Source organism: Stenella coeruleoalba, assembly GCF_951394435.1.
Source record: "Stenella coeruleoalba genome assembly, chromosome: 12".
NCBI classification, from domain to species: Eukaryota; Metazoa; Chordata; class Mammalia; order Artiodactyla; family Delphinidae; genus Stenella; species Stenella coeruleoalba.
In genome coordinates, this window is record NC_137158.1 from 45,043,224 (window position 1) to 45,068,736 (window position 25,513).

Consider the following 25,513-nt stretch of genomic DNA (forward strand, 5'->3'; position numbering starts at 1 on the left):
TGATTAGAAGTGTTGGGCTACAGACTATTTGCAAAGTGTAGCTTTGTAATTAATTCCATGAGTTTCAAGGGCTTAGCTTTTGAGTCAACATTTGTTTCTCTACTCAACATCAAGTTTTTTCTAGATTTCAAACCATTTTAAACAGTTAATATGGCATTGATGTTACAAATAAACATGGTTAGATTCTTGAAAGAACTTGTTATGGGCTATATTGTCCCCCCCAAAATTCATGTTGAAGCTCTAACCTCCAGTACCTTAGAATGTGACTGTATTTGGAGACAGGGTCTTTAAAGAGGTGATTAAGTTCAAATAAGGGTGTTAGGGTCAGCCCTAATTTAATGTGACTGATGTCCTTAAAAGAAGAAAATAATTGGACATACTGAGAGACACCAGAGGCACATGTGTATAGAAAAAAGACCATGTGAGGACACGACAAAAGGTGGCCATCTGCAAGTCAAGGAGAGGGTCTTCAGAAGACGTCAGACCTCTCAGCTCCTTGATTTTAGACTTCTAGCCTCCAGAACTGTATTTGTTATGGCAGCCCTAGCAAACAAAAACAGGACTCCAGGGTAAGAATGGAAAGATTGTCTGTCCTTAGCTGAAGTTGTAAAGAATTTTACAGGCTTGCTTTTTCTCCTCCTTCAGTGGAAGAGAGACTACTTTCTAGCTTGAGATTTTTATCATTATTATTATTGTTTTACCCTAGAAAAGAGAAACAACAGTTTTAAAATTAGAAAGATAGATTACATCTCTATCTTAATTCTTTATTAATAAGTTGGTGGGGAAAATCTCTGAAACATGAATAGTAAAAAAATATTGTCTAAAAATACAATGTAGTGTTATGTCTGAATTTATCCATCTCTTTGTATTTTCCTTGCGATTTATTTGTGCAAGAAACTGAGTTATTTGTCCTATAATTTCCAGTGTGAATTTTGCCAATTGCACCTCATGCTGTCATTTAATACATTCCTTCCTCTTTTCTGTACTTCTTGTATTTTCTGTAAATTGATCAATAGATCTAGAGGCTTGATCAGATTCAGGTTCAAAGGACTATATCATAGGTGATGGTATATATTTCTATCAGAAGGCACATATGCCTGGTTGTTTTTCTTTTTGTGATGTTTGAAGTCATTGATCTTTGCTTAAATCCATTAATTTAACTTAGAGTTGTAAAATGGCATTACTCTAATTGTCTTTCCTTTTTCTATTATTTGTGCAGCTACTCTATAAAAAGAAACTTTCCTTTATCAACCATTTTGTTGTTCTGAGGTACATTTCTTTATGGAAAGGCAAAATAAATATTTGATTCTTTCCCTCTATTTACCAATTTTCGGAATAATGAGTTGGTTCCTTAATATCCTCCAAAGGTGACCAATGATGGTATTTGTTGTTTAATATCCTTACACATTCATCGATTTAAGCTTACTTGATATAAGCAATGTAAATGATGCTCTGATTGATTCATGGTAGATTATCTTTTAAATTTACAGAATTCAATAAATGAAATCAGTTTAAATTTTATTAAGATGCTACATGGGAATGTGCAAAACACAAATGGAACTCGATATTTACTCAAATTAATTGGATTTACATATTTAAATGTGGGCATGCCCATAAATTTTAGTTGAGGTGTCATGTCGAGAAGACTTCTGTTTACATAATTTCAAAGAAATAGGAAGCATTGCAATTTTTTCTCTTACCCAATGATTACTGCTGGGTAATCATTTTAAATGTCATCAAAATCTATGAACTTAACACTTTACTCCATGTAGTAAGAAAAATGTCTGGAAATTTACAAGATTGAGGAGCCTCAGCAATCACTAGTCATGGAGACATACATTTTAGCACTTGATGAAGCGGTACCCTAAATAGAACATGTTGGTCGGCAGGCATTACTAATTTCCCCGGCAGAATACTAAAACATCTGTGATGGAGCATAGGTCAGTGAAACTGGCAATTTTTAAAGAAAAATTATACTCATTGTAGAGCCCAGAGCCCCATATGGCAGGATTAATTGGCTGCTTTTATACAGAAATTTTGAGGAAGTTGAATTTAAGTACCGTAAGGTAATATTCTCTTTTAAGGAAACTACCAACTAGAGCTACTTATTTTAAAGTTTTTAAAAAATTGGCAAGCACTGGATGAGGCAATTGAGTATTTAAAATACATAACATTTCAACAGAGATGAGAACACAGTGAAATTATAAAGGAAAAGAAGCCTAAGGACTTGGTCAGGTCATATTACCAAATATTAATTTTTAACTAGAAAAATTAATTATCTTGACAATGTCATTTTCCTCCCATTTCTGGGGCACTATTATAGTTTTAGTATTGGAATAAACTGATACAAATAATGTCTTATTTTCTTTTTAACATATATGTTTTGATATGTTAAAAACATAAGTTATTGGTAGAAATTTTGGAATTAGAATTTTAAAAATTTTAATGAGAATTAAAAAAAATTATTGGTATATACCTTCTAAATTTAAATTTTCATTTGATCCAGAAATGAAATTTATTAGCACTCCAATGATGTATTTATTTCAAACAAAAAAATATGCAAATACTAGAGTTTCTTCTCAAAACTATAATGAAAGTTGTCATTAGTATCTCTTGAGAAAATCTATATTTTCAACATTCTTACACAGAGCACAATGATTTTTCATGTTTTTTTTTTAAATTTAATTATTTTTTTTATACAGTAGGTTCTGATTACTTACCTATTTTATACATATTAGTGTATATATGTCAACCCAATCTCCCAATTCATCCCACCACCACCCACCCACCCCCACTTTCCCCGCTTGGTGTCCATACGTTTGTTTTCTACATCTGTGTCTCTATTTCTGCTTTGCAAACTGGTTCATCTGTACCATTTTTCTAGGTTCGACATATATGCATTAATATACGATATTTGTTTTTCTTTCTGACTTACTTCACTCTGTATGACAGTCTCTAGGTCCATCCACGTCCCTACAAATAACCCAATTTCATTCCTTTTTATGGCTGAGTAATATTCCATTGTATATATGTACCACATCTTTTTCATCCATTTGTCTGTCGATGGACATTTAGGTTGCTTCCAAGACATGACTATTGTAAATACTGCTGCAATGAACATTGGGGTGCATGTATCTTTTTGAATTATGGTTTTCTCTGGGTATATGCCCAGTAGTGGGATTGCTGGGTCATATGGTAATTCTATTTATAGTTTTTTAAGAAACCTCTGTACTGTTCTCCATAGTGGCTGTATCAATTTACATTACCACCAACAGTGCAAGAGGGTTCCCTTTTCTCCACACCCTCTCCAGCATTTGTTGTTTGTAGATTTTCTGATGATGCCCATTCTAACTGGTGTGAGGTGATACCTCATTGTAGTTTTTATTTGCATTTCTCTAATGATTAGTGATGTTGAGCAGCTTTTCATGTGCCTCTTGGCCATCTGTATGTCTTCTTTGGAGAGATGTCTATTTAGGTCTTCTGCCCATTTTTGGATTGGGTTGTTTGTTTTTTTAATATTGAGCTGCATGAGCTGTTTATATATTTTGGAGATTAATCCTTTGTCCATTGATTCGTTTACAAATATTTTCTCCTATTCTGAGGGTTTTCTTTTCATCTGGTTTATAGTTTCCTTTGATGTGCAAAAGCTTTTAAGTTTCATTAGGTCCCATTTGTTTATTTTTGGTTTTATTTCCATTACTCTAGGAGGTGGGTAAAAAAGCAATCTTGCTGTGATTTATTGCAAAGTGTGTTCTTCCTATGTTTTATTCCAAGAGTTTTATAGTGCCCGGTCTTACATTTAGGTCTTTAATCTGTTTTGAGTTTATTTTTGTGTATGGTGTTAGAGAGTATTTTAATTTCATTCTTTTACATGTAATTGTCCAGTCTTCCCAACATCACTTATTGAAGAGACTATCTTCTCTCCATTATATATCCTTGCCTCCTTTGTCATAGATTAGCTAAGAATAGGTGCGTGGGTTTATCTCTGGGCTTTCTATCCTGTTCCATTGATCTATATTCCTGTTTATGTGCCAGTATCATATTGTCTTAATTACTGTAGCTTTGTAGTATAGTCTGAAGTCAGGGAGTCTGATTCCTCCAGCTCCATTTTTTTCTCTCAAGATTGCTTTGGCTATTCAGGGTCTTCTGTGTCTCCATACAAATTTTAAGATTTTTTGTTCTAGTTCTGTAAAAAACACCATTGGTAATTTGATAGGGATTGCACTGAATCTGTAGATTGCTTTGAGTAGTAGAGTCATTTTCACAATATTGATACTTCCAATCCAAGAACATGGTATATCTCTCCATCTGTTTGTGTCATCTTTGATTTCTTTCATCAGTGTCTTATAGTTTTCTGAGTACAGGTCTTTTACCTACTTAGGTAGGTTTATTCCTAGGTATTTTATTCTTTTTGCAATGGTGAATGGGATTGTTTCCTTAATTTCTCCTTCTGATCTTTTGTTGTTAGTTTACAGGAATGCAAGAGATTTCTGTGCATTAGTTTTGTATCCTGCAAGTTTACCAAATTCATTGATTAGCTCTAGTAGTTGACTGGTGGCATCTTAAGATTCTCTATGTATAGTATCATGTCATCTGCAAACAGTGATAGTTTTATGTCTTCTTTTCCAATTTGGATTCTTTTTTTTCTTTGTCTTCTCTGAATGCCGTGGCTAGGACTTCCAAATCTATGTTGAATAATAGTGGCGAGAGTGGACATCCTTGTCTTGTTCCTGATCTTAGAGGAACTGCTTTCAAGTTTTCACCATTGAGAATGATGTTTCCTGTGGGTTTGTCATATATGGCCTTTATTATGTTGAAATAAGTTCCCTCTACGCCCATTTTTTGGAGAGTTTTTATCATAAATAGGTGTTGAATTTTGTCAAAAGCTTTTTCTGCATCTATTGAGTTGATCATATGGTTTTTATTCTTCAATTTGTTAAAATGGTGTATCACACTGATTGATTTGCATATATTGAAGAATCCTTGCATCCCTGGGATAAATCCCACTTGATCATGGTGTATGAGCCTCTTAATGTGTTGTTGGACTCTGTTTGCCAGTATTTTGTTGAGGATTTTTGCATCTATATTCATCAGTGATATTGCTCTAATTTCCTTTTTTTGTAGTATCTTTGTCTAGTTTTGGTATCAGGGTGATGGTGGCCTTGTAGAATGAGTTTGGGAGTGTTCCTTCCTCTGCAATTTTTTTGAAGAGTTTGAGAAGGATGGGTGTTAGCTCTTCTCTAAAGGTTAGATAGAATTCACCTGTGAAGCCATCTGGTCCTGGACTTTTGTTTTTTGGAAAAATTTTAATCACAGTTCCAACATCATTACTTGTGATTGGTCTGTTCATATTTTCTATTTCTTCCTGGTTCAGTCTTGGAAGGTTATACCTTTCTAAGAATTTGTCCATTTCTTCCAGGTTGTCCATTTTATTGGCATAGAGTTGCTTGTAGTAGTCTCTTAGGATGCTTTGTATTTCTGCCATGTCTGTTGTAACTTCTCCTTTTTCATTTCTAATTTTATTGATTTGAGTCCTCTCCCTCTTTTTCTTGATGAGTCTGGCTAAAGGTTTATCAAATTTACTTAGCTTCTCAAAGAACCAGCTTTTAGCTTTATTGATCTTTGCTATTGTTTTCTTTGTTTCTATTTCATTTATTTCTGCTCTGATCTTTGTGATTTCTTTCCTTCTACTAACTTTGGATTTTGTTTGTTCTCCTTTCTCTAGTTCCTTTAGGTGTAAGGTTAGATTGTTTATTTGAGATTTTTCTTGTTTCTTGAGGTAGGATTGTATTGCTATAAAATTCCCTCTTCAAACTGCTTTAGCTGTATACCATAGGTTTTGGATTGTCATGCTTTTGTTGTCGTGTGTCTCTAGGTATTTTTTTATTTCCTCTTTGATTTCTTCAGTGATCTTTTGATTATTTAGTAATGTATTGTTTAGCCTCCATGTGTTTATGTTTTTTAGGTTTTTTTCCCCTGTCATTTATTTCTAATATCATAGTGTTGTGGTCGGAAAAGATGCTTGATATGATTTCAATTTTCTTAAATTTACCGAGGCTTGATTTGTGATCCAAGATGTGATCTATCCTGGAGAATGTTCCATGTGCACTTGAGAAAAAAGTGTAACCTGCTGTTTTTGAATGGAATGTCCTATAAATATCAGTTAAGTCCATCTTATTTAATGTGTCATTTAAAGCTTGTGTTTCCTTATTAATTTTCCATCTGGATAATCTGTCCATTGGTGTAGGTGAGGTGTTAAAGTCCCCCACTATTATTGTGTTACTATTTCCTCTTTTATAGCTGTTAGCATTTGCCTTTTGTATTGAGGTGCTTCTATGTTGGTTGCATACATATTTATAATTGTTATATCTTCTTCTTGGGTTGATCCCTTGATCATTATGTGGTGTCTTTCCTTGTCTCTTGTAACATTCTTTATTTTAAAGTCTATTTTATCTGATATGAGTATTGCTACTACAGCTTTCTTTTGATTTCCATTTGCATGGAATATCTTTTTCCATCCCCTCACTTTCAGTCTATATGTGTCCCTTGATCTGAAGTGGGTCTCTTGTAGACAGCATATATATGGGTCTTGTTTTTGTATCCATTCAGCAAACCTGTGTCTTTTGGTTGGAGTGTTTAATCCATTCACATTTAAGGTAATTATCAATATGTATGTTCCTGTTACAATTTCCTTAATTGTTTTGGTTTTGTCTTTGTATGTCTTTTTCTTCTCTTGTGTTTCCCACTTAGAGAAGTTCCTTTAGCATTTGTTGTAGAGCTGGTTTGGTGATGCTGAATTCTCTTAGCTTTTGCTTGTCTGTAAAGCTTTTGATTTCTCCATCAAATCTGAATGAGATCCTTGCTGAGTAGAGTAATCTTGGTTGTAGGTTCTTCCCTTTCATCACTTTAAATATATCATGCCACTCCCTCCTGGCTTGTAGAGTTTCTGCTGAGAATCAGCTGTTAACCTTATGGGAGTTCCCCTGTATATTATTTGTCATTTTTCCCTTGTTGCTTTTAATAACTTTTCTTTGCCTTTAATTTTTGTCAATTTGATTACTATGTGTCTTGGTATGTTTCTTCTCTGGGTTTATCCTGCGTGGGACTCTCTGCACTTCCTGGACTTGGGTGGCTATTTCCTTTCCCATGTTAGGGAAGTTTTCAACTATAATCTCTTCAAGTGGGTCATCTTCACTACCATTATTCTGAATTCTTTTTCTGGAAGGTTGCCTATCTCCACTTCATTTAATTGTTTTTATGGAGTTTTATCTTGTTCCTTAATCTGGTACATAGTCCTCTGCCTTTTCATTTTGTCTATCTTTCTGTAAATGTGGTTTTCACTCCACAGGCTACAGGATTGTAGTTCTTCTTGCTTCTGATGTCTGCCCTCTGGTGGATGAGGCTATCTAAGAGGCTTATGCAAGCTTCCTGATGGGAGGGACTAGTGATGTGTAGAGCTGGGTGTTGCTCTGGTGGGCACAGCTCAGTAAAACTTTAATCTATGGACTTCCCTGGTGGCACAGAGGTTAAGAATCTGCCTGCCAATGCAGAGGACATGGGTTTGATCCCTGCTCTGATCCCACATGCCACAGAGCAACTAAGCCTGTGCTCCACAACTACTGAGCCTGTGCTCTAGAGCCCACAAGCCACAACTACTGAGTCTGCTTGCTTAGAGCCCGTGCTCCGCAACAAGAGAAGCCACCACAATGTGAAGTCCGCACACCGAAACAAAGAGTAGCCCCTGCTCGCCACAACTAAAGAAAGCCTGCGCACAGCAACAAAGACCCAACACAGGCAAAAATAAATAATAAGTAAATTAATTAATTTAAAAAAACCCTTTAATCTGCTTGTCTCCTGATGGGGGGGGCTGAGTTCACTCCCTGTTGGTTGTTTGGCCTGAGGTGACCCAGCACTCAACCCTAGAAGCTCTTTGGTGGAGCTAATGGTGGACTCCAGGAGGGCTCAGGCCAAGGAGTATTTCCCAGAACTTCTGCTGCCAGTGTCCTTGTCCCTGCGGTGAGCCACAGCTGCCCCACCCCACCCCACTTCTGCAGGAAACCTTCCAACACTAGCAGGTAGGTCTGGTTCAGTCTCTTATGGCATCATTGCTCCTTCCCCCTGGGTTGGTGCACACACTACTTTGTGTGTGCCCTCCAAGAGTGGAGTCTCTGTTTCTCCCAGTCCTATCAAATCCTGCAACCAAACCCTGCTAGCCTTCACAGTCTGATTCTCTGGAAATTCCTCCTCCTGTTGCCGGACCCCCAGGTTGGGAAGCCTTATGTGGGGCTCAGAACCTTCAGTCCAGTGGGTGGACTTCTGTGGTATAGTTGTTCTCCAATTTGTGAGTCACCCACCCAGCAGTTATGGGATTTAATTTTATTGTGATTGCACCCCTCCTACCATCTCATTGCAGCTTCTCCTTTGTCTTTGGATGTGGGGTGTCTTTTTTGGTGAGTTTCAGTGTCTTCCTTTTGATGATTGTTTACCAGTTAGTTGTGATTCCAGTGCTCTCGCAAGAGGGAGTGAGCACACGTCCTTCTACTCTGCCATCTTGAACCACTCTGATTTTTCATGCTTATGAATGTTTAGTGGACAAAGAAGTATTTAGTACAGTTAGTAAAAAATATAGTCATAGTAACAGCAAATGAAGACTAGCTCTTTTGAAACATTTCTGCCATATCTTAAAACACAGAATAAACATTTATTGAGAAAATAAAAAGTTTTGATATTTTTTGGTTTAGATCAAGAAGGCTCATTACAACTAGTTGCTCATAAAGCATACGTCCTCCCTAATTTCTTACTGTCCTGCCTACCGATTTTGTTATCAAAAGTATATTTACAAGTAATACATATGTAGTCAATATATTAATTTATATACATATAATAAATTAATAATAGCAAGCATACAAATATTCTTACTATTATTAATAAGTCTAATATAAATCTAATATATATATAACTCAGGCATAAATCAGAAAGTGTGCTTGCTAATATTAATTTTTTTTTGGTGGTACGCACGCCTCTCACCGTTGTGGCCTCTCCCGTTGCGGAGCACAGGCTCCGGACGCACAAGCTCAGTGGCCATGGCTCACGGGCCCAGCCACTCCGCGGCATGTGGGATGCTCCCGGACCGGGACACGAACCCGTGTCCCCTGCATCAGCAGGCGGACTCTCAACCACTGCACCACCAGGGAAGCCCTTCAGTCTTAATTTCATCCAAGTTTGGGAGGCATTTCATGAGATGCTAGGAATGCTCGTTCCCACGTCAGGTGAGGAGTTCATTGATAGGTAACTCAATGTGCTATTACTGGACTTGGCCCTGTTAACAGCAGCCAAAAGCCTCTGGACCGACTGTCTTACTAGTGTGTTATGGTTCAGGAGATGTTTCCTGTTTGTTGCCTCTTCCCATATTTCGAGTTTTACTATCATGATCATTGATCTCATAGAACTATATATTTGCTCAATCATTTCAAATCACCTAATCATGATTAATTTTATCAGAAGCTCAGTCACACATTTGGTAGTGCAAGAAACAATAATCTTGTAAAATAGGCAGAATACAAGCAATATAGCAAGTAACATTAATAAGGACATAAATAAGAATTTAAGCTAAGAATTCCATTAGGTGAGGCCCAGTATCTCCCCAGGTCATCTGACCCAGTCTGTTCTGCATCAGTCACTAACTTTAAGGGAAATGATATATTGGCATTGTATATAAAATTCACCAAAGACATGCATGTTTGAGGCAACTAGTGGGTCATCGTAACCCCTCACAGGATTGAGAAAGGAAGGTTACCTTTTAAAGAGTGACATGGCTGGTGCCAGAAGAAGAAAAATTGATCTTTACGCTTGAGCAGGTATCTCTGCCATTGGGAAGGTCTGGTTTATCATAATGCAGATGCACAGTGCATACCAGAAGGGAGGGAGGAGGTCCAAATGGGCAGAGAAAAGAATTTCATGTTTAAAGTTTTCTTGTCTTTCCTTAAAGTATGATTTTTATTTCATCAGATATATTTAGTGGAGAGCAGGAAATTTAAAATCTATTCCTAAAAAATCTATCATTTTGACAGTGATTATATTCATTATGTGATTGAAGCTCAGAAAACAGAACTGACGACCTGCACTGAGAGAGAATGATCCAGGGTGGCTTTTATGCTAAGGCTTGAAGAGTGAAAAGGCGGCCTGAAAATATTGGTAGGCTGCAGTAAGAAGAAATTGAGAGGGGTCAATGCTGATGGTTTCTATTTTTTATGTGAAAGAGGAGGCAAGGTCATCTCTTGAATATGAATTTTTCAGGGTAAGAGGGAAGGCTTAGAGAGAATGAAAAATTTTGGCAGCATTTCCATAGGAAATGAGTAAGACAAGCAAGAACAAGTAGATGAGCCAGGTCAAAAAAAGACCTGAGCTTGCAATCCTGCCATCAACACAGTGATGAGATTTTTCTCTGCTGACTCAGATACAGAGAAAACAGATAATGAACTGATCCAGGATTGAAGATGGATGAGACAGGTGTGGGAGAAGGACAAGAGAATATGGAAGGACTCTGGTGTGAGAGATGTAAAAGCGATGGACCCTGCAATCCTGGACAGGAATTCAGAAGAAATGGGAGACAATGAGAAGTGAGCAGTGTGGAGAGGACCCAGAATGGGAGTAAGGGTGGTGAAGTTAGACAAGTAGAAGACAATTTGATTCGTGGTTTGAAGTCAAAGATTTCAAACACAGGACGATTCTGGATAAAGGTACAATCCAAGGAATGACGGACCGTGGGGTTCTGCTTCTACTGTTGGTTGTTAGAAATGTATTGCCACTGTTTTATTTGGGGGTATTACTATGTGACTGATAATGTAAATTGGATAAGTCCACTTAGAACACTGACGCATGGTTAGAGTGACCATATTTTTTAAACTAAAAACCATATCTTTTAAACTAAAAACAAATGGTTTAACAATGTCCCCTACTTTTTGGTAATTTGTTAATAATATATTTACATGAAAAGACAACACAGTATACAACATACACAGTATTTGGGTACCATGTTAGAAAACCCAGGAATCACAGTTTATGTAGACACTACAGACGTAACTTTTATTTTTTTAAAAAAACTTATTGGGCTTCCCTTGTGGTGCAGTGGTTGAGAGTCCGCCTGCCGATGCAGGGGACACGGGTTCATGTCCCGGTCTGGGAAGATCCCACATGCCGCAGAGCGGCTGGGCCCGTGAGCCATGGCCGCTGAGCTTGCGCGTCCGGAGCCTGTGCTCCGCAACGGGAGAGGCCACAACAGTGAGAGGCCCGTGTACCGAAAAAAAAAAAAAATTATTGAATTATTTACTTACTTATTTTTGGCTGTGTTGGGTCTTAGTTGCTGTGTGTGGGCTTTACTCTAGCTGTGGCGAGTGGGGGCTAATCTTTGCTGCGGTGCGTGTGCTTCTCATTGTGGTGGCTTCTCTTGCTGTGGAACACGGGCTCTAGGTGCACGGACTTCAGTAGTTGTGGCACATGGGCTCAGTAGTTGTGGCTCGCGGGCTCTGGAGCGCAGGCTCAGTAGTTGTGGCGCACGGGCTTAGTTGCTCCGTGGCATGTGAGATCTTCCCGGACCAGGGCTCAAACCCATGTCCCCTCCATTGGCAGGTGGATTCTTCACCACTGTGCCACAAGGGAAGCCCTACAGATGTAACTTTTAAAATGACAAATGACGATGCAAGAAAATTAAATACTTCCAAACATGTTTAAAATGCAAAAATTTTGAGTTAAACTGTAAAAACTTCTTGAGAGAGGAGACCCTTTATTAACTCAGTGTATTCCAATACTTCTTTTGAAACCTTGTTCCCCTCAAGCTCTACCACTGTGTAGAACTGTGCAGGTCAATAGTAAGAGATAAATAATACTTCTTGTTTATGGGTGTATTCTTTCTTGTTCTATGTCCAAAGAACAAGACTACTTCCCTGCTCAAATTCCAAATTCCTTAGGAAAACAGAAGCTGCAACAAAACCACACCAGTAATTTCCACTCACATGTCAGTTTAAAAACAACTTGGGAAAGGTCAGCCTATTCGACTTCCTTCTATTGTTGAGTTTACCCAGTTCCTGATTATATTACAGTGTGGTGGTGATTTTTAAAGGTGATTCCTTTATCTGTTTCAGTTTTCTGAGCAACATAAATTAGCCAGGAACATTCTTTTCATCCCGAATACTACACGTCTTGGGAAGAGATTCGCTGTGATAAAAGCCATTATCTCCAGTGGCCTTTGCAAGAACATCTATGACACTTGAGTGGAAACCCATTCAAGAGCTGAGGTGCAAGGGGGTCCAGGAAAGGTCACCAGTGACACAAAGAGGCCACTAGTGTGCACTGTATCTCAATTCAAAGGCCAAGGACGCTCCTGGGCAGTTTAAGCACTAACATTTACACTTATTGCAAATATGGTTTTAGCCTTCAAACTGCGGTTTCAGTTTGTTTAGACTTCTATCGCTTTGAAGTTATTAGCTTTGCCCAATTATCTGAAAATACACATTTATACCATGTAGTGGTTGAGTGAGAATGACATGTAGAAAATTGTTTCTAAGGAAGTCTTTTAGCCTATCTTTTGAAAAATTCAGAATACTGTATTATTTTTATATTTGTAATTTTATCGATTTTTGTTTTACTTTTCAACTACCAATTCTAGTCTAACATTTTCTACGCAATCTCTATGTTTTTAGTTCCTTTTAAAATGCTGCACAGACATCTCAGAGTTAAAGTGAAATTCAAAGTATTCAACATGAAAAAGGAATATCAAGGGCACCGTTTGCAAAACAGACAATCAAACAAAAAAACAGGGTGGGAGCAGTCTGGGAGGAGCTGGTGCCAGGCTAGGAACGTTTAGAGCATCATTTCTTTCTCTGATGATGAGTGTGTTAACAAGCCTGCTTTTAGACTTGCAATAACACTGCTTACCAGGAGAATGTTCTGAAGGCAATTAAGTTACATGCATCATCAGTGTTTAGAAATTTGGCTACCAAACAAGTAAGCTCAAATTGGGGATAGGAGTGGGGACCAGTGGGTAAGAGCACATGTTCTGCTCTGTTGAATTCTAATGGCATGACCTTGGGTAACCTACTAACCTCTCCGGGCCTCAGGTTCCTCACCTGTAAAATGAGAATAATGGAATTACCTCTTAGGGTTGTTGTGAGGATTAAATGAGGTAATAAAATATGTAAAAGTACAATATTACAACCAGTGCCTGGTACAGAGCAAGTGCTCAGATATCATGGGGAATTCTCTACCCAGTTTTAAAGTCAGGTTTGGTTTCTAGGCAAGCCCTTAAAATGGCAGAAGTTTTAAAAAAATGTCCTTTTCTAGAGGTGAAAAAAATAAGAAGACCAAAGAGTCTTGAATACTATGAAAGGATAGTGAAAAAGCAGAGTGATAATTAAGCATTTTGTTCATAACAATAAGGAAACAGGTTTAATTTACAGCAGGAGTGGCTAGGCTTCCAGTTTGTAGACTTCCTGCCACATTGCACTGTAAGATACTGCTGAGCTGGAAATTACAAAGCAAAGCTACTTGATTTTAGTCATCATGGTATTAATAAACTTTGAAGCTTCCCTGCATCCTTTTGATTGGATGTAGAGTGCAGTGATTTAACATAAACATACTACTACCTACAGGAAAAGAGCTGGATTCTAACACTGTTAGGACCATTTAACGGGGAGAATCATTTCATCAAGGGAGTTTTGTTAGCAATTCAGTAACTAAACTCCCTTGGTTGGGTTCCAAGACCAATGATAAGGATAGGGAGGCTGGCTTTAGAGCACAGTGTTCATGGTGATGTTTAAGGCCTAGGAATATTCCATTTGAATTACAGTGGAAAGCAACAGTGTTTGACATCTAATAATCCATTTAATTTGTTAGCAATCTCAGTTTAAATCATTGTATAGATGATCTCTGTGGCATGCTATTTTTATTACAGAATTTTGGTTTTTGTGGAGTTTGTAAAGTTTTAAGACATTAATTTTTTTTAATATTTACTATTTCATTTTTTTACACAAAATATTACAAAATTTAAAACTATTTTCTAAACCAAATTTAGTCCAGAACATATGTTTAAAAGCACTGGTAAAAAATGATATTTTAAAAAGCAAACATGGGGCTTCCCTGGTGGCACAGTGGTTGAGAGTCCACCTGCCGATTCAGGAGACACAGGTTCGTGCCCCAGTCCGGGAGGATCCCACATGCCACGGAGCGGCTGCGCCCGTGAGCCATGGCCGCTGAGCCTGTACGTCCGGAGCCTGTGCTCCGCAACAGGAGAGGCCACAACAGTGAGAGGCCCGCGTACCGAAAAAAGAAAGCAAACATGAAGAAAATCTAGAGAAAAGCTGGAATACCACATTGTCATAATGATTAAGTTTTAGCTCAAAGTGATTTTAAAGACCAGTTTATTTGCTCACCCCTCCTCCTGTTATAGACAGACTGTCTTGCTGCTCAGTCATGATGTGAATGGTCTCCTTGAATTGTATGATGCAGACCTGTATGGCCAGAGTGGTACCCTGGTAACAGATAAGAAAATAGAAGTGAAAGTACCTGCCCAGGTTCTTGAGAAGCTTGGTTTCTTATTGGCTTCTAGGGCTCTTTCCAAACTCTATAGTATTGAAATAAAATTTGACCTGCTAATTCACATAATATATCAGGACACATTGTTCAGTTAAAATCAGTAGAGATAACAAACCTGATCTAAATCTTTACAAACTCATGCTTCACAGGGGACTGAATTTTTTGGAAACAATTGAAAAATGTACCCACAAGAAGAAGATTGAACAGAGTAGAGAAAATAGTGTATAACTGTTTGGATAGCAGCAGTGTCAAACCTATTTAAAAAAATTAGCAGTCCCCTCTGGGTAGAAGGTGGGCAGGGAATCACATGGCAGAAGCCCAGGCCTGGACCCCTTTGGCAGCACAAAGCTCCACTCAACCGCCAGGTGCCGTGGTGTATCGTGATGCTCTACATGGTTTTCCATCTCACCATTTTAATTTTATGGGGTCATGGTTCAGGTGGTCTCACAGAAGCAGGGATTCTTCGGAGATCCTATAAAATATAGAAAAGAGAAGTCACTCAGGGAGAGCTGCAGGAATTGGGGGGAATTGGGAGAGTGTGTAGCCCAAGCAAGAATAAGACTAAGGCGATCACTTTTGCATTGGGGGAAATGTATCTAACTCAGGTGTTATGTCACTCACATGCTCTGGATATCAAAAGAGATAGAAGCACATGTGAATAGACACTTTCAGCTTAATTGTTTTCTATCCTGGTAAATGATTCAAACCACAGTCATTGTGATTCAACCTTCTTATATTTGCCCTTGAAGGACAGGAAGTGTCACTTACTTCTGTGGTATTCCTCACAACATAGAGCGTATGACAGGGGTAAGACAGAGTTTTATTAAATTTGTCCTGGATTACTAAGGGAAGGGAAGGGAAAGGAGAAGAAGATCCCTAGTTTTCTAGGTTGTTATTCATTCTTGCCAATATGCCATGTATGTGCCTTCTGATTTGTCAAAGCTTGTTAACTGGGTGTGAGCCTATATTTTCATTCAGTCCACAAAGACTCACTCTAAATCACAACGTATGCCAGTAGAAAAAAAAACAAAACCAAAAAAACCCAAAACAAAACAAGCCCCCAGGCTGGCTGGCATTGAAAGTGCTGGCAGACAGAAGCAGTAATCTGTTGGTAATTTTATAAGGTTTCTGTGCTGATTGCCATTTGGGCGGTGTCCACAGTCACTGATGAGGCATTCACATACTCACAGCTGCCCTGGGCGCAAGACAACATCTGCACAAAAACAGACAAGGATTATTCTGACAATTAAAAGAGCTGTTTACTGCTAATGCTATTGTCACGATCTACTACAAGAATTTCAATTAAATGAAAATCAAATGCGGCCCTCAGAGGCCATATGGCGCAGTGAGGGAAGGACCCCACTTCCACAGTCAAGAAGCCCCCATTCCTGCCCTGGCACTGCCAACGCCTCGCTATGAAAGACAATGCTCAGCTGACACGTGCCCAGGCCTAAGCCAGGGTCTTTAGACTCAGAAAGAAAGGACCTGCTGCTTCAGGAATGCAAAGAAACTGAGAAAAATAAAGCCCATCTTAGATGGAGAAGAACAGACACACCAGATAGGACAGAAAGGAAGAACCAGGCTCAAAGAGAAAAATGGTGCCAAGTAAGGTAATAATAATTCTTATTATTTAGTGCCTACAGTATGCCAAGTACTTAAAAAAGATTCTTCATATATTTATGGGAATGTGAAATGAGTTGACCACAATCCTTTCAAACTTCTTTCATGTACATCACTCAGCAGTTGTATTGCAATGCCAAGGGGCGAAGCACTTTTCAAATATTATTTCTAACTTATAAAACAAGCTTTAACCAGAAAGTATAAGTTGTGTTTGTTGAAGAAACTGACACTCAGAGGTTGAGTTACCTGGGGCCACACAGCCCGTGTGGCTCTTCCCTGTTATGAGAGATTTGGCCAAAGCTTTCAGATGACTCAAGCTGCCCAGGGTAAAGGGGGCCCAGGAAGTGGGGAGATTCCTAGTCTGAGATGTTCTCACTTGGTGGAAGACTGCCTCCTAGTCTTAAAAAAGCTCACAGTGAGAAGAGTGCTAAAAAAAGAAAGAAGAGAGGAGAAAAAGCAGGAATCTGAGAGAAGAAAGGTAACAAAGAAGGGGAAAGGTAGAAAGAAAAATATAAGAAAGTAAGAAATAAAGGGAAAAGCTAAGTCGGATCATCATAGTAAATGGGATCTAGATAAGGACTCTATTTTCTGCAAAGTCATAAAATGTCGATTCCCTATGTTTTGACACCGGGTACAGGGGCCTGTTTTCACCAGATGTGACAATTGCTTCAAAGAGAGCCTCCGACTGGGAGCAAGTGACTTTGACAAGTCAAGGAGAATCAAAATGGACACTCCACACTGCAGAAAACACATTTTTTTTAAAGGCATAGATCTACTCTATACAGTTATTTTAACAAGTTCAGGCTAGCTTTGATCATACATTATTATAACCTTGACACTAGATGTATTATAAAATTTCATGTAAAACAAGTGTTTAATGGCAGGGGGGCCATGAAACAATTCTAGGATATTAAATTATTTTCAGAGAAGCAGGATGAGCACATGAGTGTATGATTATCTTCTATGTTTGCCATTAATAGTGTCAGATTCATCCGCCTACTCACAAAGACCTGCAAATGGGATAAGTGAATATGGAATAATACGCCACAATTATAATAATAATTATATATATATATAAAATTATATATAATTATATTATTATAAATAATTATAATAATAATAATAACTAATATTTAGTAAACCCATTCTTTCTTAGCATAGCCTTCCCCAATCAATTTACTTAAAATTGTACCCCTAATATTCTCTCCTCTATCCCCATTATTTTTTTCAATAGCATTCTTGGACACTCTAAAATTTCACCTTATTTGTTATTTCCTGTCTCCCCTCAGAGAACGTAAAATTCCTGGGGCCAGGGTTGCTGTTTTGTTCACTGCTGTATCTCCAGTGCTGGGTTCAGGGCCTGCACAAGATAGAGCCTGATTAGTATTAGTTGAATGGATGCATGAACAAACCGGTGTTATATTTCAAGAAGTATACTTTTGCTTTAAATTCATTATCTTGCTTGATTGTCGTATAATTCTAAGGTAGGAAATGAGTCTTCAGAGAGTTTGAGTTAGTTGCTCAAAGTCTCACAGGTAGGAATTATCAGGTCAGAGCTTGAGGAAGGCCTTCTGATTCTAAAATCCTTAAACAAATACACTATGGAATGATAGCTCATGGGTGTGTGTGGGTGTGTGTGTGTGTGTGTGTGTGTGTGTGTGTGTGTGTGTGTGTGTGTGTGTTTGATCCCTGCAGTTAGATTGTTTAACAAGACTTTCTCATTTAAAAACTCAGTTGTATTCAACCAAAAGATGATGACAAGACAAAATGGAACAGTTAAACGATATAAATAAATGTTAAGCTTTCTCCAGTTTCTGCCAAAAAGAGAATTGCTTGTGGGAGTGAAAAAAAAAAAAGACCATAAATTTCAACATCAGTGAAATTCTCCTTTCTTCACATTTTTTCATAGTATGTTATACACATAAAAATCCAACTCACCATCTTCCCTTAAATTAAGCTAAATATGTAGGCATCATCTTTTCTCAGAGTGCTACATAGCGTCTTACATTATGAATCTTCGTTCATCACGCCCTTCAGAGTAAGAGAACATTTGATTTTCATTTCCCATCCAGACCAACTATTTTCAGCTCTCTGCTCTTAACTCCTTTCAAAGTCGGGACACACTATAAATATGTCCACTTTGGATTCTGAGATGGTGTCAAGCATTCCTGGGCCACACACTGGAGACCTAAGGGTAGAGAAATGGAAACAATAAAGTGTAAAATACAGCATGTTCGAATTATGATGGCGTTGTCCATAGAGTAGCTATTTAAGTTTTTCTTTTCTTTTTCTAGTCTCTCAAGCTGAATTTAAACTTTCCATGTATGAATTCTGCCCTGAAATCAGAGGAAACATTATGGCACCATTCAGAGCCAGGAGAACTGGATTCAAATCCCAATTCTGCCACTGGTTGGCTCTGTGGCCTTGAACAAGTCAGAACTCATTTCCTCAGCTGGGAAGTGAAGAATTGTGCCCGGCTGCTTCTGTGAAGATTGTAATTAGATAGAGCGTGTGAAGGACTTTGCAAACATTAAAGTGCTTCATAAATGTTCACAGTTTACTCAAGAAATTTTTATTACACATTGGATGGAATAAGAAAGGATAATTGAAGGGATACAGTTCTTTGTTTATTGCTTTATTCTATAATGCAGATAGGATACAATTCATATTTATGGCCATTTCAGTAAAAAGGAAAACCGATTTGTCGAAATTAACCTACATTAAACAAAATAAACCTATTATAATATTTTCTCTATGGTAAAGTCAGATTTAATTAGCAAGAAGTAATTTTTTTTCTGCAGATATATTTCTTATTTATTTTTGTATTATATTTTTATTGAATGGTTCAAAAACTAGAAGTTCAAAAATATATGCAACAAGGAGTATCCTTCCTATCTTTGTCCCCAAATTGCCCAGTGCCTACACCCCTCTAATAGGTAACCTCTATATGAGTGCCTCATATATCATTTTGGACTGTCTTTATGACTATGTAAGCTTTAGGTCTTTTTTTTTTTTTTGCAATAACATGAACTTCTTTTGGTTTAGGGTGGGAGGAGAGGCGATAGGAACTAACCCTTCTAAGCAATGCCATAATCTGCTCAGGGTTTCGGTGGCAGAATCAGGTTAGATTTAATCTATTTGATTACAAAGCTGGTATGTGGCCCAGTGTATCAGACTGGAGAGGGCTGGAGTTAGAGGTCACAGAAGTACAAAGTGAAGGTAGAAAAAACTTTAAAGGGGAGCAGGAAGAAGGTAGGAATCTATTTTGTCTCTATCCAGGGAAAGGGTCCCAGTCCAGGGGTGCCAGGAAGTGACTGATGAGTGTGTGCTCACCTGCAAAGAGGCTCCCATCCTCAGCCTGAGCTGAGGCACTGTGTGCCCTGGGCTCCCCTAATACGCGTCGCCATGGCTCACAATGAAGGCCCAAGGTCAGCAGGGGGGTGTGAGCTCACTGGACCATGTTTATTCACCTGAAGGCAGGGAGAGCAAGTGCCGCTTCCAGGAGAATTTTTCTTCCAGGTGAAACCGCACAGTCTATCTCACCCCTTTACTGTGCATGGCCTGAGACTGGAGAAAGGTCAGTAAGTGACCCTCAAATGAGAGGCTTCCTCTGCTACGGTTGCATTTTTGAGGAGCCTGCTAAGGGGTGAACACCCAGAGGAGTGCAGAACACTGGGTGCTCAGACATCTATTTCCATCACCTTGCAATACGCATTGGAAACACTTGGCCTAATGAGTAACCTCTGAGGTCAGCCTTCAGCTAATTAGCTTGGTCTTTGAGATTCTGAGATGACATATTTTGTCAGAAAGTTCTTGGAACTTGGGAAAATTTGTTTATAAATGGTTGGCCTGATTTTTTTTTTCGAACATTGTATTTTATAACATTTATAACATTATATAACATTTATAACATTTCGAACATTGTATTTTACAAACACACACATACAAATCACACACACACACAAACTATCTATTACAAACCAGCAACAGAATTGGAGGGGGGATTTGCGTCTGAGATGTGTGATTCTTCCCATCGGCCCTCAGCCACTCCAAAATAACTCAAGAAATCTAGTTTGAATTTCAAAGACGTTTCTAAAGTTGTGTTTTTGCTGCATTTTGTTATCCTAAAAATTCTTTTAACTTTTCTTGATTTTTTTCCTGTGTAATTGTTTTCACGTGCTTCTATTGTCTTAAATCTGCAAAGTAACACTCAGAAAGCTCCATTAGTTGATCTGTCCCAGAAGAGCTGCTCAACTCGAAATGTCTTGGAGTCACGGAGTCATGGCTTTGTGTTTTCTCTTCTTTTCTTTCTTCGTTAATTTTATGCTGAGCTTCACCGCATGTCCTCACCAAAAAATTGGATAAAGAGAAAGATGCCACGGACGTTCAACTTGTTTGTATCTATCAAAGCTATTTTAGGATTTAAACAATTAGTTCTATGAGGTATACATATGCAGAAGAAGAAAGAAAAATGCTAGAGTGTGCTACACAGTTAGAATTCAAAAGTTTATGATGTCTCAGCAAAACATAGAGCTTGAACAGAATCTCAAATATGATTCTTCCTTGCCTCTGAATTGTTGATCAAATATTCAATTCATGTGCAAAGTGATGTCAACACATCGATAGTCATTGCAGCACTATGTTTCCAGCAAAAGATTAGAAAAACTTAAACACCTCTAGGTGACTGTTTAACAAACTATGGTACACCATTTTCGACCCACCTGTGACCACTCTAGATCCCGGTGGGGCCGGAGAGACCCTGTCAGACCTGTTTCGTGGTCTGAGCCCCTCCCCGCCCACCTTCCATCCCTTGCCCCTTCTCAGCCCCATCCAGACCCACGGCCCTCTTGCTGTTCTCTAGCACCTCAGGGATGCTGTTACCTCAGGGCCTTGGACTCACTGTTCTCCACCTGGAATCCTTTCCCCGGAGGTCTGCCTGCTCAGAGGTCTCTTCTCCACTGAGCCCTTTTCTGAGCTCTCTTTACAAAAACAACAATGTCCTCCCCTGCAACTCCTGTACTCCCTGCTCCATCCTGTTTTATTTTGTTCCTCAACACATACATCTCTAACTTTTGTTATGTTTACTGTCTGACTCTTTCCATTAGAATATGAGATTCATGAAGGCGAGAACTTGCTTACATTGTTTCTGGGTTTTCCAGCTCCCAAATCGGGGCCTGGAGAAGCGTAAGCATCCAGTAAACACCAGTAGCAGAAGCACCACAAAGTACCCCAAGTCCAGATGCTCCCAAACAACAAAATCGATTATAATTTAAACTTTCCATCAGGTATTTGTTATTGCATAGACACTCTCATAAGCTCCAGTTCTTCATATACTCTGTGTTTACGGAATCACTTGACATAAACACTTGGATTAAACATATGGCCTGTGCGCGCACCGGGTGAGAGCCCTTACAGCACAGCCACTTGACCGTTCAGCCCCACTTCCCCATTCCATAAGTAGTATTGTTTGTCTTGTATCTACAGTCTCAATTCACAGAGTGTTTTCATTTCTCCACGGACACCAAATGTTCAAGTTGGCTCTAAAAACACTTTTATTTTCCTCCCAAATTGGTTAAACGACTGAGACGTTATAGGTTTTTCTTTTCTTTCTCTCTCTTAGTTATCTAATTTTTTTCAGGAACATCACCCTCAAGGCTATTACACATAAAATATTTTTATAAAGTCCATTGATTTGACTCATAAAATCGCACTGGCATTTCACTCAGAGGGTTGAAAACACTGTTGAAGGATTGTTGTGGCAGAATTCTTATTCTGTGGATTGAATTCATCTGTCATTCTGATTCTAAGCACTCAAGAAAGTCATGTAATATTTTACATATTTTATGTTAGATATATTATGTGCCATACATACATATATTAGATATATTAGATTCTTCTATATGTCATATGATAGTTTAAAAAGTGTTTTATTATAGAAAGTTCCAGATATATATAAAGTAGACAAAATATCAATAGTATAAGTAATGCCAGGGCTTCCCTGGTGGCGCAGTGGTTAAGAATCTGCCTGCCAATGCAGGGGACACAGGTTCGAGCCCTGGTCCGGGAAGATCCCACATGCCATGGAGCAACTAAGCCCGTGCACCACAACTACTGAGCCTGCACTCAAGAGGCCGCAAGCCACAACTACTGAGCCCACATGCTACAACTATTGAAGCCCGTGCGCCTAGAGCCCATGCTCCGTGACAAGAGAAGCCACAGCAATAAGAAGCCCGCGCACCGCAACGAAGAGTAGCCCCTGCTCGCCGCAACTAGAGAAAGCCACGCACAGCAGCAAAGAGCCCAAAAAAGCAGCCCAAAATAATCAATAAATAAATTTATATATATATGTAAAAAATAAGTAATGCCATGTATGCATCACCTAACTTTCATAATTATCAACTCCTGGCTTATCCTATTTCATCTATACCCTCACATACTTTCTCTCCTCCAGATTATTTTGAAGAAAATGCCAGACATTACATTATTTCATCTGTAAATACTTAAGTCTAGATATTTAAAAGACGAGGCCTCTTATAAGGTAATTAGAAACCTTTAAACAAATTCAATTCCTGAAGGCAAAGGGAAATTACTGATGGTCAGATTTTAACATTGGGAAAATCACAGCTTTACTGGATTTCTTTTTGTTTGCTATCTATATTAAATTTTTTTTTTTTATTTTGGACAAACCATGTAATGTCTGACTGGAAATGTCTAGAAAGGGGTAATAATCATAACTCCCTTCTATGAAAATAAAAACATAGAAGCATCAGAGAAATAGGATTTTTATTCTTTCTTTAGTTAATCTTCTGATTTTATCCTAGGATGAAAAATGTCTTACATTTCAAGTATCTATTCCTACTTCAGTTATGCCCAGGCCTGAGAAAAGACACGGTAAGAGAATCAACCACAACAGGTCTTCCTTGGCTCGCTTGTGTTTCCCTAGCTGTTATATATGCCATGTGCCTGGCAGATAGCGGAGGCTTAATAAATATTTGTTGAATGAATAAATTACTTTAACAGTGTAAGTTAAGGAATGCTTATCATAGTTGCAACTTTTTAATAAAAGGTCCAAACCACTTGAGGGTGGCAGTATCACTAGGTCTAACTGGGTGTCTACTCCAGCAGACGCCAGCCCCAGCTTCCTCTCCTCTTTCCTCCTTTCTCTTTGTTCTCTCCTCTCTTTTCTTTCAGCAATTTCATATCTCATCATTTACATTGTCTCCGTCTTTTGAAATCTTTAATAGGTTGCCTGACTTGGTATTTTGCATTCATTTTCTTATTTAAAAAAACAGTTGAAAATAATAAGAAATTGCCATAGTTGCTATCATTCATGTTTATTCCCATCAAAAGTGGAGACAGAGCTTCCCTAGTGGCACAGTGGTTGAGAGTCTGCCTGCCGATGCAGAGGACACGGGTTTGTGTCCCGGTCCGGGAAGATCCCACCTGCCGCAGAGCGGCTGGGCCTGTGAGCCATGGCCACTGAGCCTGCGCGTCCGGAGCCTGTGCTCCGCAACGGGACAGACCACAACAGTGAGAGGCCCGCGCAAAAAAAAAAAAAAAAAAAGTGGAGGCAACAGTTTGATATAATTTTCTCTCAGAATAGCCAGCTGGAAATCCATGAACTTGAGCTTGAGCTAGCTAGTTACCTTCCCTTCCTAACTGCTTATCGTGTGGACTTGGGGCTTGCTTAGACAGCTCCCACAATTGTGTACGGCAATTCTCTTTCTGTAGACATACATATCCTACTGGTTCTGCTTCTCTGGATGAACCCTGACTGATACAGGCAGTTTCCACAACATAGGTCTTAACTGGAATATTCTGTATCCCTTCTCCTTCTAAAGTTCTGTTCACTCAGTGCTTTCTTGCTTTCTTCATTGCAATTTCTGGAGCAAATCAACCCATAGCTGTCTGATGACCCTTCATATTCTAGCTGTACATTAGATACCATAGTCCTGTTAAGTCTGAAAATCATGGGAATTTAGCCCATGTCTTTTAGTTATCCCAATATTGGCATCTTCATAACTAATATTTTCTAGCAAATGAGATTTCTGGCCATTGTTTAAATAACTCCCTTGCAGGCGGTGGTCTCACTTGTAGGGTCTCCTCCTCTTTAATCTGCAGTCCTTAATGCTGCCAGTTGGGTTTTTCTAACATGTGCACTTGACCATGTCACCCCCTGGCTTGAAAAAGCACCAAACACCTTTCACAGAATCAAACATGCAGGCCAGAATGGCATTCCAGAACCTTGTTTTTGAGACTCAGGTACCAGCATAATAATGAGGCACAGCACTAAACATAGGTCAAATTGAGTATTTATATTAAATAATAAAAATGTTTGTTTTTCTGCACTTTCTCTCTCCCTGTAGAAGGTAAGGAATCTATACATTTTCCTTTAGTCAGTGTTCAACTCTTCTGCTTTTGTCTAAGGTGAGGTCTGCTGTTGAAGAGTTTACTTTCATTAGGAAGTCAGGAAGGCATATATACCTGGACAGAGAAAAGATGGATTGATGGTGGGGTTCAGATTTACCAACAAATGAGACCAGGTAGCAAGAGGAAGTTCTACCAAATTGCTCCTCCCAGCTCCCAGGTCTCCAGGCTTAAAACCCTGTGAATCACTGCTCTCTCCCAAACCGCAATATTGCGGATACTGCAAGGTTTGGGAGGAAGCTGACCAGAATGTCTGCTCCAAAGGAGATTTCCACTTTTTGCATTGCAGGCCTTTGCTGTTATCCAAAGTTGGCTAGAAGTTTTGGAGTCATGGTTAACCCTCTGCACAGCTGTTCTTTATTTTTTTTATTACCACCATAGATTCAATCACAAGAGAAAAAGGAAGTTTATTATTTCGAATAGTTTCTTTAAATCTGAAAAACCAGGAAATAAGCCTGCAGTCATAAAAACATGTAAATTCAATCATAGCACCTCAGTCAGGCAAAACATCAGGCTCGCGAGCCAAGCAATCTTAGCCCCAGTCCCTGCTCAGCCACCCTCTCCGAACACCCCATAGGATCCATGATTTAAAGCCAAACCGAGCTGAGTCACTTACTTAGCTCTGCGTGCCAGAGTGAAGAGGAATTAGTGGTGGGTGGGCTGTGGAGGGTTTCAGCTGACAGCAAAAACCCTTTCTCACATATGAATGCCAGCAAGATGGCTGCAGATCTTAGTTTTCAGACAAACGTTCTACCTGAAATAAAAAAGCGGGAAAATATTTTGGCTTCTAAAATTGACTGTTTTGTTTTGTTTGGGCCGCCCCAGGCCACATGCGGGATCTTAGTTCCCCCACCAGGGATGAACCCGCGTCCCCTGC